This window comes from Pinus tabuliformis, chromosome Q (genome assembly GCF_031772625.1).
Source record: "Pinus tabuliformis cultivar Carrire ecotype Pingquan chromosome Q, CPIR1, whole genome shotgun sequence".
Taxonomy (NCBI): domain Eukaryota; kingdom Viridiplantae; phylum Streptophyta; class Pinopsida; order Pinales; family Pinaceae; genus Pinus; species Pinus tabuliformis.
In genome coordinates this window covers 1,232,404,379-1,232,419,734 of record NC_142296.1, presented here as the reverse complement: position 1 = coordinate 1,232,419,734, position 15,356 = coordinate 1,232,404,379, and the positions used below count along the sequence as shown (strand labels likewise).

Below are 15,356 nucleotides of genomic sequence, written 5' to 3'. Positions count from 1 at the left end.
TTTTTTTAATATGTTCTTTTCATCTTGAGCGACTGCATTGAAAGCACTTTGATTTATAGAGTAAATAATTTTGAAGAAACTCTCACAACACTTGAGAGGTGAAAATTGTATTTATCTTGATGAAAGAGATATCATAATTTTTAGCATCAAACTAATGCATTTGTTGGCTCATGTTATGGTTAGATATCTCAAAAAACAAAATTATAAATACCAAAAAAAATCTAAAACCTATATTCATACTAATATGTTAAAAACAAAACAGAATATTAATTCAAAAAAATTGAAACCAAAAAATGCAAATTTAAATTTATATTAATAATAAAATTCTTTCACCATCACTATAAATTCACATTATATTATTTCTTTATCTAACTATATTGTCTACCTATCTTCTTTACCCACCAAAAAAAGACCAACATAACTAATTTTTTGTTTTAACAAAATGTATTATCGTAAAATATCTTATGAACCATATATATTATATTTCTGATTAATAACTAAAATAAAGTTCAGGCTAGGAGAAAGGTAAAAGTCAAACTATTTTATTAAACAAAATATATTGCAAAACATCTTAACCACTCCAACTATATACAAAAATATCTTATCTACTACAACTATCTACATTAAATTTACTACAACTATCTACATTAAATTTACGATTACTAACTCAAATATCTTGAGAGTCTCCATGACTATCAATGTGTGAAAGTCAAAAGAGGAACCGTAACTATGGGTTTGGTGAGTGCCTGGCATGTAGTTCAGACTGCTCAGCAACCTTATTTTCAACCATGAGAAGACAAATAAGAAATATAGGTGTGACCTTGTGATATTTATTGTTATCAGTTAATTCCTAAGGTGAATGGCACTGAGGTGGCTGAAATCCAGGAAGATCCGGAAATTAATTGCCCAACTGTGAACTGGGCCGCTATAGAAGAACTGGTGATAACATGAAAACCAGGCCATGTCACACGTTGTGATGTTCCTGCACCAGTGCCTATGTTCATGTACTCGCCATAATAGAGCGTACTCAATGCAAAGTTTCCGCTCCATGGCAACCAACCGGCGGAGTTGATGAGGCCGCCGAGGTTTGACTGCATGAAGACGGTGCGAGAGTATGCCTTCCAAGGCCTTCCCAGATATGTTTGGACGGAACCCACGACGGGCTGCAGGTCGGGCGCTGCACTTATAACACAGTTGTGAATTGAGATTCCGGTTTTCTGGTTGGGATCCGTTCTTCCCTGAGCTGTGATTGTGTTCTCCTGCCCGGTGATGGGCCTTCTTGGGAAGATGTTGCTGTTTTGGATTACTACTGCCGCGTTGCCGAAGATGAAGTCGACGGTGCCATAGATGTCGACTTCGCGGTGGAATTGTCGGAGGGAATAGACGTATAAGGTGTCCTGGTAACCTTTCATGCTGCACCTGTACAAGACCGACTGGTCTGCCCCCACCAGCAGTGCGACAGCCTGTTGTTTCTGCGGCCCCGCCGTGTTCTCGAACGTCATGTCTCTTGCGATGAATCCGTGCCCAAACACCGCTGCACAACCAATAGACAATTTGTTCATTGAGATGAGAAATGGTAGAATTCCTTCAAATATTGTGATGCAAAACACTAAACCCTCCAATGAATAGAGATAACAATCATGCAATATTTTTTAATATATTGTGGCCACTGCTTTAGCCCAGTTATTTAAATTTCTGGTAAATGTGGACTATTTCATTCCAAATTATAAAATTAAGATTCTTCCATTTTTTTAAATGGATATTTCTCTTATTTCTAATTTTAATCTATCTAATACTATAAGCTATGAAATAATCAAATACCCAAAAAAACATAATTTATATTCAATAAAATCCCAATCATCTATCTAATAATTATTGATAATTAAATTAAAATTCTTAAAATTTTATTATAGAAAAGATATATTTATCAACATACTTAATGTGAAGCTAAGCAAAAAGAAATCATTAAAATTCTTTCTTTACATTCATATAAATTAAATTAAATGGTTAGTAAACATCAATTTGGAATAAGTATCAATTTACTCACTTTATAATTTTACAATATAACAAAACAATATTTGCCGAAAGCTTCTTATTTCATCTTAAGGTGGATGAGAGTTTGTTGATTTTTAATTTTTATTTTCTTAATGAGGACTTAGATTGATTCTAGAGAGAATATGCTCAACATATGCTTAACCCTTGTGTTACAAAATTTGTTAGGTTGCATTGACTTTTGGTTCCTCGCCCACCAAATTCCTAGGGATTTGAAATTATTCCAATTTTAATAAGTTCTTGTATTATTATTTATAACATTCATTTATATATAAGCAATTTTATTTAGCAAAATGGTCCATTACTTTTAATAAATTTAAAAAATTAAATTTGTCCCACATGGCTCCCCACCCACCAGTTTCCTTGGGATTTGAGATTATTCCAATTCGGATATGTTCCTCTATGATAAGTTCATCATTATTTTTTATAATATTCATTTATATATAAGCAAATTTTATTTAGTAAAATGGTCAATTTTACAATAAGATATGTAATTCCTTGTTTTTTTCTCTAGTTAGAGTTGACCCATAAACTTTTTATACATGGTTACTCAGATAAATATATAGATTATTAAAATTATGTGCATTGGTAGAGCATTTTTTATGTTGCAATAGTGTTTTTTAAATATATTTATAAAGCTTTTAATTATATCAACCATATTAATATTTTTATTGTAGTTGTCCTAGTAAATAATAAAAACTCAATATTATGAATACAAATTAAATAAAACTAACCAACTTGGATAGATAATTTAATAAAAATATTATTACATACTTCTTTTAAATATATATACACTTAATTCATATATATATAAATTAATAATAATTTAAAATAAAATTATAATTTATAAAGTAATTATTTCAATATTTATATTTTTATTAACTATATAAGTTACATAATTATACTAATTAGATTATATATATACACTCCGTAAAAATTAAATTAATAGTAGGTAATTAAAAATTATCAACAATTAAACTAAAAATTTAAAAATTCTATCCCAAAATAAAAACGCCCCTCCATAATTAAAATGCATTTTAAGAAATCATTAATCTCTTTCTTGACTAATGAACACAAACGCTTTCGATTGCTCGAACCCACTAAATATTTTCACAACTCTCACCGACAGTTGCGGAGCTGTACGTAGTCGAACCGTCCACCACGTTCTTGCTTCCCGTAACCACGCTTCGATCCTTGCCGTCTCCAATAAACATCAAATTCGGCATCGACGTGGGAATACTGACAGTCTCTTGGTAAACACCCGCCTTGATGTAGATGACGTATCTCTTACTGCTTTGCTGAGGCGCAGCCTTTACTGCTTGCCCGATCGTTCGATAATTTCCGGAACCGTCTTGCGCAACCACCACATTCGCTTGTGCGGCCGCCGACTGTAAAAGCCTTCGGTCCCCCACCGACACCCATTCTGGAAATCCATCTCCTTCAACGCGACCGTAGTGGGAATCGTACGCGGCTTGATCGTCCGTAGACAAACAGGCGTCGTTTGTTCGATCGGGTATGAAGATTGTACATGGAAAGCGAGTTGCTCACTAATTCCGACACATTCACAGCGGTCGACGCTATGAGAGCTCTTATAGGATTCGTAGCAGACAAATTCATGTCGCGAAACCCACTGATGCATGTGTCCAGGCTTGTCAAAGCTGCGCTCAGCCAGGTTGGGATATCTTTTTCCTCGTAGTTATCGCTAAAACAAACGTTGATATGCTCAGCTGTGGCTTCAAAGTGCTTCACACAGTCTCGCCACGCAGCACGTTCTCTGCTATTCATTTGCTTATTTCGCAGACTGAACGCCATGTCGTGGGCTTTCCATGCCCGTTCCATGCTCACCCTCATTGCCACGTACATCAAACCGCGAGGCGTTGCCGTTTGATTTCCGGTATAGGAAATCATTGACGAGACACAGCGATCGGGGTATCGAGTCTGCCTGCAAGCCGACTTGACAACCATGGAGTGATCAAAGAGTCGGCCATCTCTAGAGCAAACGGAAGGTTCGATCGTTAACAGCACGATCACAGCAAACAGTAAACTTGACGTAATGTCAGTTACCAAAAATTTGGTGCTGCATTTTTTCTTTTCGCGTTCGTAGACGTCAACGTGCACATTGTTGTAAGGCCTCGACATCTTCAACCAATTCAGAGCTCCAGAATTACAGAACTTAACTGCAAGATTGCCGAGATTGCTACATCCAAGGCAGACAGAGCATGATGAATGAATTGGCTTGACACGAAATGCTCTTATAGAATTTGAACTCCGTCACCCACCGATCAATCTGGATGTACTAGATGTTTGAAATCAGTAAGCAGTCCGCGGGAAATTCTTGTTTTGTTATCGTTGTCCGGATGCACCTACTTTGTCAAATAATTGCTTCACCAGTTAGAACAGAGGAATGCTGTTGGTATTGGGTTGTGAAGTTCTTATCATCACTGATTTTAGCGAGATCAGACCAGCGTCTTAATAATAAAATATGGAGATCTTGCAAATTGAAAATTCAAATAAGATGCTTCCACGTAATCATTTTGTGACCCAGTAAGTTCACGAAATAAAGAATAGGAGAATACCATTGACGCTTACAAACTGTGTAAATCGATATCTATATATATAATGCATTCTAATGAATAGATAAATCCATATATATAGCAACACGGTCCATGCATTTTAATAAATATAAGATTCTGGAAATAGTACGGCCGTAGTAAGTGAAGCCGTATCTACGAACTTAGTCGAATATTTGCTTCACCAATTCGGACAGAAGGAAGTCGTCGGTATTGGGCGTTAAGTTTTTAGGAGATCAAACCAGCGCTTTGACCAAAATTGGAGATGTTGCAAATTGAATATTTCAATTTAGACGCTTCCTATTCTTTTTGTGAGGCGATAAGTTAATGAAATAAATAATTCGAGAATACCATTAACGTTTAGAAAATATTGATAACTTGATCTATTCATTTAACAGGATTCATGCATTTGACAAATTGTGACGTCCAATTCGGATGAAGACTATCCCATTGTGACGTCCAATTTTGATAAGGATTATGTACAATTTGAATTCCACTCACCCTTGTAAGGTGTATTTATTCATTTATAAATGAATGCTCGGGTTTTGAAAGAATATATATGTATATTCAAATGTCAAAAATGCTAAGCAAGCAGCCATTTCATTCAATGGATGTGTGCACACGTCTGATCACAGATTTTATATAGGGAAGGATAGAACCTTTAGGCCAATAATTCATATTCAAACAAAATTAATACCCAAGTTTCTTTAAAAAATGTATTATGGTAGGGTAGGGTTCTTGAACGCGTTTAATAAAAAAATCAACGAATAAGGAAGAAGGAATAACGAAAAAAATATTAGCTAATTATTTTTAAAAAATGAGAAAAACAATAACGTGTAACTTAATTATTTAAAAAAAGAAAAGAGGAAAACAATAATATGTAACTTAATGGTTTAGAATTTATAATATATAATTATAATTTAGAAAAGGCAAAGCAATGTTGAAATATTACTTTTATGAAGTAACATTATGTGGGGGAAAGCTCCAATATTATGTGAGGAAAGCTCCAATATAATGATACTGATACTAGTGGACAAATTTTTTTATAGCTTATTATTTTTATAAATAGGTTTTTTTTATAGTAAAACCCTAATTTCCTAATTATTAATGGTTCTATTACTAATGAATATCAAAATTAAGTATTAATTATTTAATTAATATGATTATTACATTGAGAAGAGATTAATATTATAAACTCAATTTAATTAGAATTTTTTTGGACAAAACTTGTTGCGCGCCCTAACTTTGTTGCGCGCTCTCTCGGCTTTCCTCGGCTCTCATGGCCCCTCCAGACTACTCACCTGAGGGGGGCGATCCCCAGCATGCGTTCTCTGCACTCGTCAAATCTCTCCCTCCACAACGGCCTTGCCCAACAATATCAAAGTTTGTCAAAAAGCTAGACATTCTCCAAGAAGTTAATCTACCTCTAGTCATTGCTCGCATGGCAGCCCTCTCTCTTGCAGAAAAAGGTCTCATCGGCCAATTCACGGGCCTTTGGCCATCTCCAAGAACTATGCAACGATGGGTTGAAAGAAATTGGTATGACAAAATACAAGGTAAAATCTCCATCAGATTCTATGGAAAGGTGTTCTTTACCTTCCACTTTGAGTCTAAAGAAGACAAGGATTTAATCTTTAGGAATGGGCCTTACTTCATGGACTCCATAGGCCTATACTTAAACAAATGGACCCCGGATTTTGATCCGGAACTGGATGTCCCCAATGTTGTCCCTGTCTGGGTCAAACTCCCTCATCTCCCTCTTCACTGCTGGGGAGATGATTTGGTTCGTGCAATTGGAAACCCTGTTGGCAAGTACATAGATCGCAGCGAGCCAAAGGATAATATGCAAGCATGCGCACACATTTGTGTGGAAGTGGATCTCGGCAAAGGCCTACCGGAAGCCATCAAGCTCAAAGTGGACGATTGGAGCCATATTCAACAGCTTGATTACGAGCAAATACCGTTCAAATGTAAGGTATGTCACGAATACGGCCACTTTGCCAATCGTTGTCCCTCTCTTGTTAATGTTGAAAATGACCCACAAGAAGAACAGTGGGAAACAGTCAAAAAAAAGAAGTCAGCTCCCTCATCTAAAGCACCTCCAGAATTTGAACCCCCTGCCTCAAAGATTGCCCGCCCCTCCTCATCCTCCCCTCCCTCATCCTCCCTTCCTTCTCTCTCCCCTCCCTTGCCCCCTTCTACCTCCAATCCCTTCTCGGTTTTATCCCCCTCTGATGCTCCTCCCTTGGAACCCTCGCATCTTCCCCTGATTCCTTCAGCTGCCTCTGATCCTTCCCCTCCTCTGGTTATCCCTTCCCAGACTTCCCTCGAACCTCCCCTCTCCAGACTCACCAGGAGCTCATCCAAAGATCATGGAGCCTCTAGCGACTCTCTTAAGAAACCTGGCCCAGGCAGAAAATCTGCAAAGCAACATAGAGATGAGAATGCCCAAAAGGACATAGCAATGGGCACTCAAAGCCCAATTGAATCTTACATCTTAGGACAACATGATAAAGAGAAAACTCACAAGGATCAAGGGGGGCGAGCACCTCTCCGCACCCCACACTCCCAATGATGAAAATCTTATCTTGGAATTACAGGGGTATAGGGCACCCCTCCAAAGTTGCAGCCCTGAAAGATCTTATTTATTTTGAAAAACCAAGGATCTTTTTGTTACAGGAAACAACGCAAAGCCTGCAAGACATGACTAAAATCATTGAACAGAAAAAGTAGTACAATGGAAGCATTAGTGAATCGAGGGGAGCTTCCGGAGGAATTGCTACAATCTATAATCAAAACATATGGAATTATAAGTCAGAAATTATCAACCAACATTGGATCCAAACAGTGTTAGAAAACTGAGAAGATCAACAAATAATAGTAATATAGAGCATTTATGCGCCTAATCACTTCAGAGATAACGAGCGTTGTTGGGAGGAAATCAAAGTCAGCATGAACGCAGAGGAGAATACCAATATCATATTAGGAGGAGATCTAAATCTTGTTCTCCATGCTAATGAGAAAAGCGGAGGTATTTTTTCCCCAGATCCATTCAAAACTCAGCTAGAAGACATTATGCATGACCACAATCTAGTCGATATCATTCCAAAAAAGAGGAGATACACTTGGAGCAACTGCAGGCTAGGTACAGGCAATATAATGGAGAGATTAGATATAATTCTAATCAATGTCAGGCTTCTTTCTTCCTTCACTGTTGGGTACACTAATATTATTCCTTGTTCAACTTCCAACCATTATCCAATTTGTCTTAATCTGGAAAAGCATTGCCCTCTCGGACCTATCTCGTTTAAGTACAGCCCACTTTGGAATTGTATTACAGCGTTAAAGATATTGTGGAGAAATCGTGGAGGCAACATGTTGAAGGATCTCCCGGATTCATTTGGGAATCCAAGCTTAGAAACACCAAACAGGTGATAAAATAATGGGCAAAAATTAGTTATAAGGAGCCTGAAAGGATAAAAAAGGAGATCAAAAATACACTGAACAGCGTCCAAAAGGAAATAGAAGAGCAGGGCCTCACCCAAGAGAACAAAGAGCTAGAAAGCGACCTATATTCTCAGCTTTGCCATGTAAACATGGAGGAAGAATCTAAATGGAGGATTAAATTGAGGCAACTCTGGTTGCAAGGAGGGGACCAGAATACAACATTTTTTCACAAACAGACTACAGTGCGGAGAATAAGCAATACTGTAAGCTCAATCTTGGATGTTGAAGGTAACCTTCAAATCACCCAAGAAGCCATCAGACAAGTTGCTACAAACCACTACTGGGACCTTCTAACTGAAACAACAGATGAAGAGGATTATGATGACCTGCTACAATTCCTTCCCAACAGCATCAGCAAGGAAATGAATGATACCTTGAACAAGGAAATTGATGAGGAGGAGGTTGGAAGAACCATTTGGGCTCTCCAGCTGGACAAAGCACCAGGACCTGATGACTTCCCCATTTGCTTTTATCACACTTTTTAGGGAATTATAATAAGAGATCTGATTAAAATTCTCAAATGGGTCCAGCGGAAAGCCAAAATCGGTGGTTACACCAATGCCACACATTTAGCCCTCATTCCCAAAGAAAATCAACCTTCTTCTTTCAGTCGATTCCGACCCATCTCCCTTTGCAACTCGTCCTACAATATTCTAACAAAAATTCTTGCTTCTCGCCTCAAATCCTTTCTCCCTTCTCTCAATTCTGAAAACCAAGGGGGTTTTTTGGCTAATATACAAATTATAGATTCTATCCTCCTTGTCCAAGAAGCTGTTCATTCAAGTCAAATTAGGAATGAGAAAGGATTTGTCCTTAAACTTGATTTAGCTAATGCCTTTGATAGAGTAAGGCACATCTACCTTTTATCTATTTTAATAAAGATGGGATTTGACGCAGCCTTTTTAAATCTCATCAAATCTTGCATCTCTGGTCCTTGGATCTCTCCTCTTGTTAATGGACGACCTGGAACTGCTTTTCAATCATCGCGGGGTCTTAGGCAAGGTTGCCCTCTTTCACCTTACGTCTTCATTCTGATGGCTGAATCCTTCAGCAAAGTGCTGGACTTCAAGCAGAGAGTTGGTCTCATCACTGGAATAAAATTTGGGAATGGTGTAAAGAACATTAATCACTCTCAATTCGCCGATGACACCCTTTTACTTGGAGGAGCTTCCACGATAATATCCCAGAGATTTAAGTTTCTGCTAGACAAATACATGAGGTATTCGGGTGGTCAAGTCAATCAGCAGAAGAGTTTTATTTATGGATGGAACACTTCAGCATAGGTTCTGAACAACATAGCCACTATCCTTAGGGTCTCTTGCAATTATGAATGGTCACATTTCACTTACCTGGGCCTGCCAATAAGTGTAGGTCCCTTGAAGGCTAAAGTTTGGGACATAGTTATTGACAAGATGAAGAGAAAGGTGCAGCGTTGGGGTTCCATCTGGCTCAACCCAGCTAGTCGCCTCATCCTTCTCAAATCAGGTATTTCCTCCCTGCCTCTTTATCAATTTTCTCTTCTTAAAGCTCTAGCCTCTTTCCATTACAAAATGGAAGTCACCCTCCACCAATTCCTCTGGCAAGGAGGGAAAAATGATAAAAAGAAATTCAATCTAGTGAGCTGGAAGCAGGTCATCCAATCTCAAGACAGAGGCGGTCTTGGGATTAGATCCCCCAAATTTCTTAATCTTGCCTTTGGAGGCAAGATTGTCTGGAGGCTTATCACTGGTCTCTCTGCTTGGTGGAAATGAGTGTTGGAGGTCAAATACCTAAATTTCCCAAGGCAACGGCTCCTTGATCAAGATATCCCTATCAGAGACTCTTCCAAAATTTGGCATCTATGTAAAAAAGAAATTCCTCTCATGATCCAGAATATCTCCAAAGTTCCCAAAGGAGGTGCTGATATCAATATTGGATCAGATAAAATAATGGGCAGGCAGCCATTAAACATCCATGTTGGAGTCACTCCCATTCTCACCTATTTTAATAGTATAGGAATTCACCACCTGGACCAGATCTCTCTATGGGACAACCATTCCAATTTATGGTTAGGATGGACATTCCCAGCTGTTCCTGTTAATCTCATGGCCAGTCTACAAGCTCTTTAATCCCATCTGCACGGTATAGCTCCAATTAAAAAGAATGAACCTGATGGTTTTCCCTGAGACCAATTTGCTCACCAGTAAATTTGCAACAGCCATCACCCCATGTCCACTTGGAACCATTGGAAAATGGTTTGGAAATCTGAAGCTTTGGCCGAAATTAAATTCTTCCTATGGACCCTTCTAAAAGGGAAAATACTTACTGCTGAAAACCTCCAGAAGCAGGGTATTATTGGTCCTTCACGTTGTCCTAACTGTCAACTTGCCAAAGAATCTATACAAAATCTTTTTATTTCCTGTCCTTTTGCTAAGGCCTGCTGGAGAAGTATATCCTATAACAATCTCATTCCTTGGAGTGATCAGGACTCCATAGGAGAGGCTATTCATCAATGGAGGAAAAATTATCCTTGGAAACCAAGAAAACACAACACAGTAAAAAGGGTCTGGGGCACCCTACCTCTCACTATTTTATGGTCCATCTGGATTGCCAAAAACCGTAAAGTGTTTAAGGACAAGGACTCAATCACTAGGAATCTATGCAACAAAGCAAGGAGTCTTTCTTTGGAAACTATATCAGTCAAAAACTGTAGAAGCATAGACATCACTGATCTCAATGTGGAAGAGCAAATTTTCATTGGCTATATACTAGACAGAAATAATAGTAATAAGATTGAGACCACCACTAGCAGCAGGCAAAGTAAAATGTATTACAATTGGAAAATCCGACTTATGGAGGAAGAATTTGCAACATGGCTTAAAAACTGCAACACCTATTATCTTTTTTTCAACAGTGCCTCCAAATCGGATCCTGGGATTGCTGGAGTAGGTGGAGTGATTTGCAATGCCAATGGAGATTGTATGGTCTCATATGAATGGGGGCTCGGGCACCTTTCCAACAACAGGGTTGAGGCTTTAGCCCTGTATCAAGGCCTCATTCAGCTCAGCAAATTCGGTATAGGAATAGCTCACATCTTTGGAGATTCAGCAGTTGTTATCGGCCTTATGGCCCAAAACAGAGATTCGCCCAACGTCCTTCTTCAACAGTCCATCAGCAAGTGCAAAATTTTGAGCCAGTCCTTCATCACTCTGACCTTCCGCCACATCCTTCGCACATTCAACAAGGATGCTGACCTTCTTGCCAACAGGGCATGCAATAGAGAAATGGGCAGCCTACATTGCAATAATGAGGAATCTCATCAATATTTGCCATGACGTCGAACCACCTCTGTCCTTTCCAAGTCCTCAAATCAGAAATTCCTGACACTTGGAACTGGTTCAAGATTCTCATGATCCATGTCCAAGACTCTATCTGCTTCGAGATCCGCCTTCTTATAGAAAATCCATCCCCCTTTTTTGCAATCATGAAACCCGCTGGATTATCTCACTTCATGACTCCAGTACCGCATTCGCTGTCTCCCTCCCGTGACTCCTCCTCCCTGCTAAATCCTCTGCGCCTCCCATCCTATTTATTCACTCTCCTCTCTTCCCTTTCTCATTCTGTTCTCAGGTTTGAGGTCTCTTTCTATGGTTCCAGAGCCTTCCTCCCACTGGTTTATTCCTCTTCCGATCTCAGTCAACTCGGCCTCCCTTTTCTCTCTCCACTCACAGGCGCAGCGCATCTGCCTTGGTTCATGGATCCCCTCTCAATAGCAATTTCTCATCTTATGGCACGCAACGAGGATTGTCTTCACTGTTTAGATCTCCAAGTAGAGCTGGAGCAAGTTCGACCCCATCTAAAGGATTTGGAAGATAAAACCGACAGTCAACATCATATTGTTAATGAGAAATACGTAGTCGACATCAACTTGCTCTACCATAAAATTTCTTCTCTACATGAACAATTCAACCAACTCTCCAACAGGTGCAGTCATGCGGAAGAATCTATCGAAATTTTGAAATACATGATGGAAAAAAAACGCAGCTCCAACAAGTTCATTAAGCTTGAAGCAAGTTGGCGCCGACAACAAACCTGAAGAGTCGACTGCTCGACACATCAGCCACATTAAAATAGATTGATATGCTTTGTAAATGTTGTTATCTATTACTGCAGTTTGTTAGGATTTACCTTTGGTCTTTGGTTTTTAAAAGCCCAAAAGGCAGGATCAAGGAGGAATTTGGTTTAAACTGTAACTCCTTCTTTCCTAGCTCTTCTTGGCACCTCAGCATGTATTTCAGGAGCACAGTCTCCCTCTCTTTTTCAGATTTATAATATAGCAACCGATTTTGTAAAAAAAGGTATATATATGATTATTACATTGAGTAATAAACAACTAACTATGTAATATGTCTTATTCAAAGACAATAACCTTCTTATTAGCTTTTAAGCAATTTAAATTAGGTATAAGATAAGATTGTAACATGCCCTCCCTTTTCATGTGTAACATTATCCTCAACATTTGAGATTTGGAAAATATTTTGAAGTCATTGCTAGTTCCTACATGGTGTTTTTTTTGGCTATGTATCCTTCCATTGAACTGTGGGATGATGCAACTAACATTCTCTTATGGTCAACACTGCCTCCATGTATAACCATGTCAAACCCTTTTCATCAAGTTCTATAAGTTGAGGTTGAATTTGGAAATTTGGTGCCACAACCTTCTTCAAATAGGACACATGAATATTGGGTGAATCTTGGAGTGGTTGGAAGAGTCAATTATTATGCATCTACTCTTACGTGTGAGAATATCTACTAGTATCCATAGTAATTGTGTGCTAGACTCTAGGAGTTCTTTCCCTAGAGAGAGGACTACTTATATGGTTCAATGTGAAGGAACACATGATCTTCGAAAGAAAAGTCATAGCAATTTTGGTTAGCATGTTGTTGTAATAAATTTCAAGCCAAAAATATATCATCATTAGGTGCATAGAGAATATTTGTTTGGGTGCTAAGTGTTTGATCTACTTCATAATCCTTGGATCCTCCTCATAGATAATAAGTTACAAAAGGTATATTTTGACCGTAGATAACTTCATAAGATGACACATATGTGGCATTACGAAAGTGGTGTTGCACCACCATTTAATAGGTGGTAGCCATTAAACCCATTGTTTATCTTAATCCATTATAACACAATGTAAGTAGGTTTCCAAGAATTTATTAACCACCTCCGTTTGACCATTGACATTGGGCTAATAATTTGTCCTCATTTTAAAGTTGGTGCTTCATAGATTAAAAATTCTTACCATAATTTGCTAGTGTAGGTGGAGTTATGGTCCAACACAATGGATAAGGGAATGTCATGTAACGTAAAAATCTAACTTATAAAGACTTGGGCCATGGAAAGGAGCATAAATAGATGTTGTAAGGCACAAAGTCAACATCTTTTGAAATGTTGTCAATCACCATCATGATGATCAATTTTTTGTTGGTTTTCATAAGGCCTAAAATAAAATCCACAAAAGTGTTATTCCATCTATGGGAAAGGATCAAATATTGTTGCAAGGAATTGGGAGTCTAAGCAATTCACCCTTCTTCCATTGATAATTATCAAATTCAATAATAAAACTAAGAATTTGTTGGAAATGTATTCACTACTAGTGTGTGGGCGGGTGTGGGGGTGAATCAGTAGTGAATGTGTTTATTAACTTTTAAAATCCTTTTCAATTACGGCAACACAATATTCATTAACTCATTAGTAGATTAAATCATATGTCAAAACATATGAGAACCATGAGAAACAACCAAAGAAACATGCACATAAGGACACAAGATTTTTCTGGTGGAAAACCCCCTCTGAGTCAAAAAGCACCCTTGTTGTTGTTGCGCTACTCAAATAATTATATTAATTGTCAAACAATTCAATTACATAGAATATATAAATGGATACTATCAAAGAGAACTATGATCCTCATCTACGACTCTATAGACACCCATCTAATCAACAAGCCTTGCCAAAAACCCATTGGACTTATGAAGAAATTTGTTCTCTACATTGACTTTGTCAAAGCACCCACTCCACTCATCTATCTGACCCTCATTTCACAATATTTATACTAGAGTTAATTTTAATTTCTCAACTAGAAAAACACAACAACATCTAGTAATATAGGCTCAAAACAATATGATGTTCTCACTATAACAAATTTACACAACTCACACAACCATTACAACAAAACCATCAACAATACATACAACATACATAAAAGATAATATGATGAAAACATGATAAGAAAGTATGAAGGAAATGATCTATAATCCTTCCTACTCTATTACCATACTACTGCATATAATCTTGGTTGAATCATAGTTTTGCTTCCATCTTCTACCATTGCAATTTGCTGAAGATATTCTGCATAAATCCCTGCACAGTCTGCACACACCAATCTTCACTCACTCACACTCTCCAAGGTCTCACCATCATCCCACTTCGTTCCTAAGTGAACCAACCAAATAGACTCATGATCTCCATCTATTTGTAATCTTTTTTAATGATGAAACAATTAATTCCAATTTTGTAGTGGACCTATGTTCATACTCTAGAAATGGTTTGGTTCATTGATTCATGACTCAATCAAGCCACCAACTTCATTTACTAATGAATATCCATCTTCTAGAAGCACAATAACCTTTTTCCAACCTTTACTTGACGATTCCCCAACAAGACAAGCTAGAAAAACAAATAAACATCTAATGAGCATGAGAAATATGGCAAAATTTTAGTGAAAAACCTCTGTTGCACCCACAACTCAGGTTTCATGAAACTGTAAATCCCCAGTCACTCCCATAGGCCTTCTTGCCAGCAACTAGAGCTTTCAGTCACTCCCAATGACTCAAGCTTTCTGTCACTCCCACAACACTGTCATGTAAGTGATTATGGCAGAGGATGGCTAAAATCACTTTTCATTTGATCAAATTCTGCCCAAACTTGCTCCACTAGTTGATCATCATCAGAACATCCTTATGAAGCCATTATAGCCTTTGCAGCACTTAAGCAATCCACTGTAACAACTCCATCATCATCACAAGTCAAACTAGGTTGACTTAGATGCCATCCATCAACTGCTCCAACACTCAAGCCATTGAACTTCACCACATCTAGTCTAACATCTGCAACCATCAATGGTAGACCCTGTAATACCATGTAACTAATCATTCTAGCTGAGAAACATCAATACACACACATAG

General features: G+C 38.0%; 1 pseudogene; it reads right to left on the bottom strand.

Moving 5' to 3' along the window:
- Positions 1-839: 839 nt before the first annotated feature.
- Positions 840-4,191, bottom strand: LOC149224267 (pectinesterase pseudogene; annotated as a pseudogene).
- Positions 4,192-15,356: the final 11,165 nt, after the last annotated feature.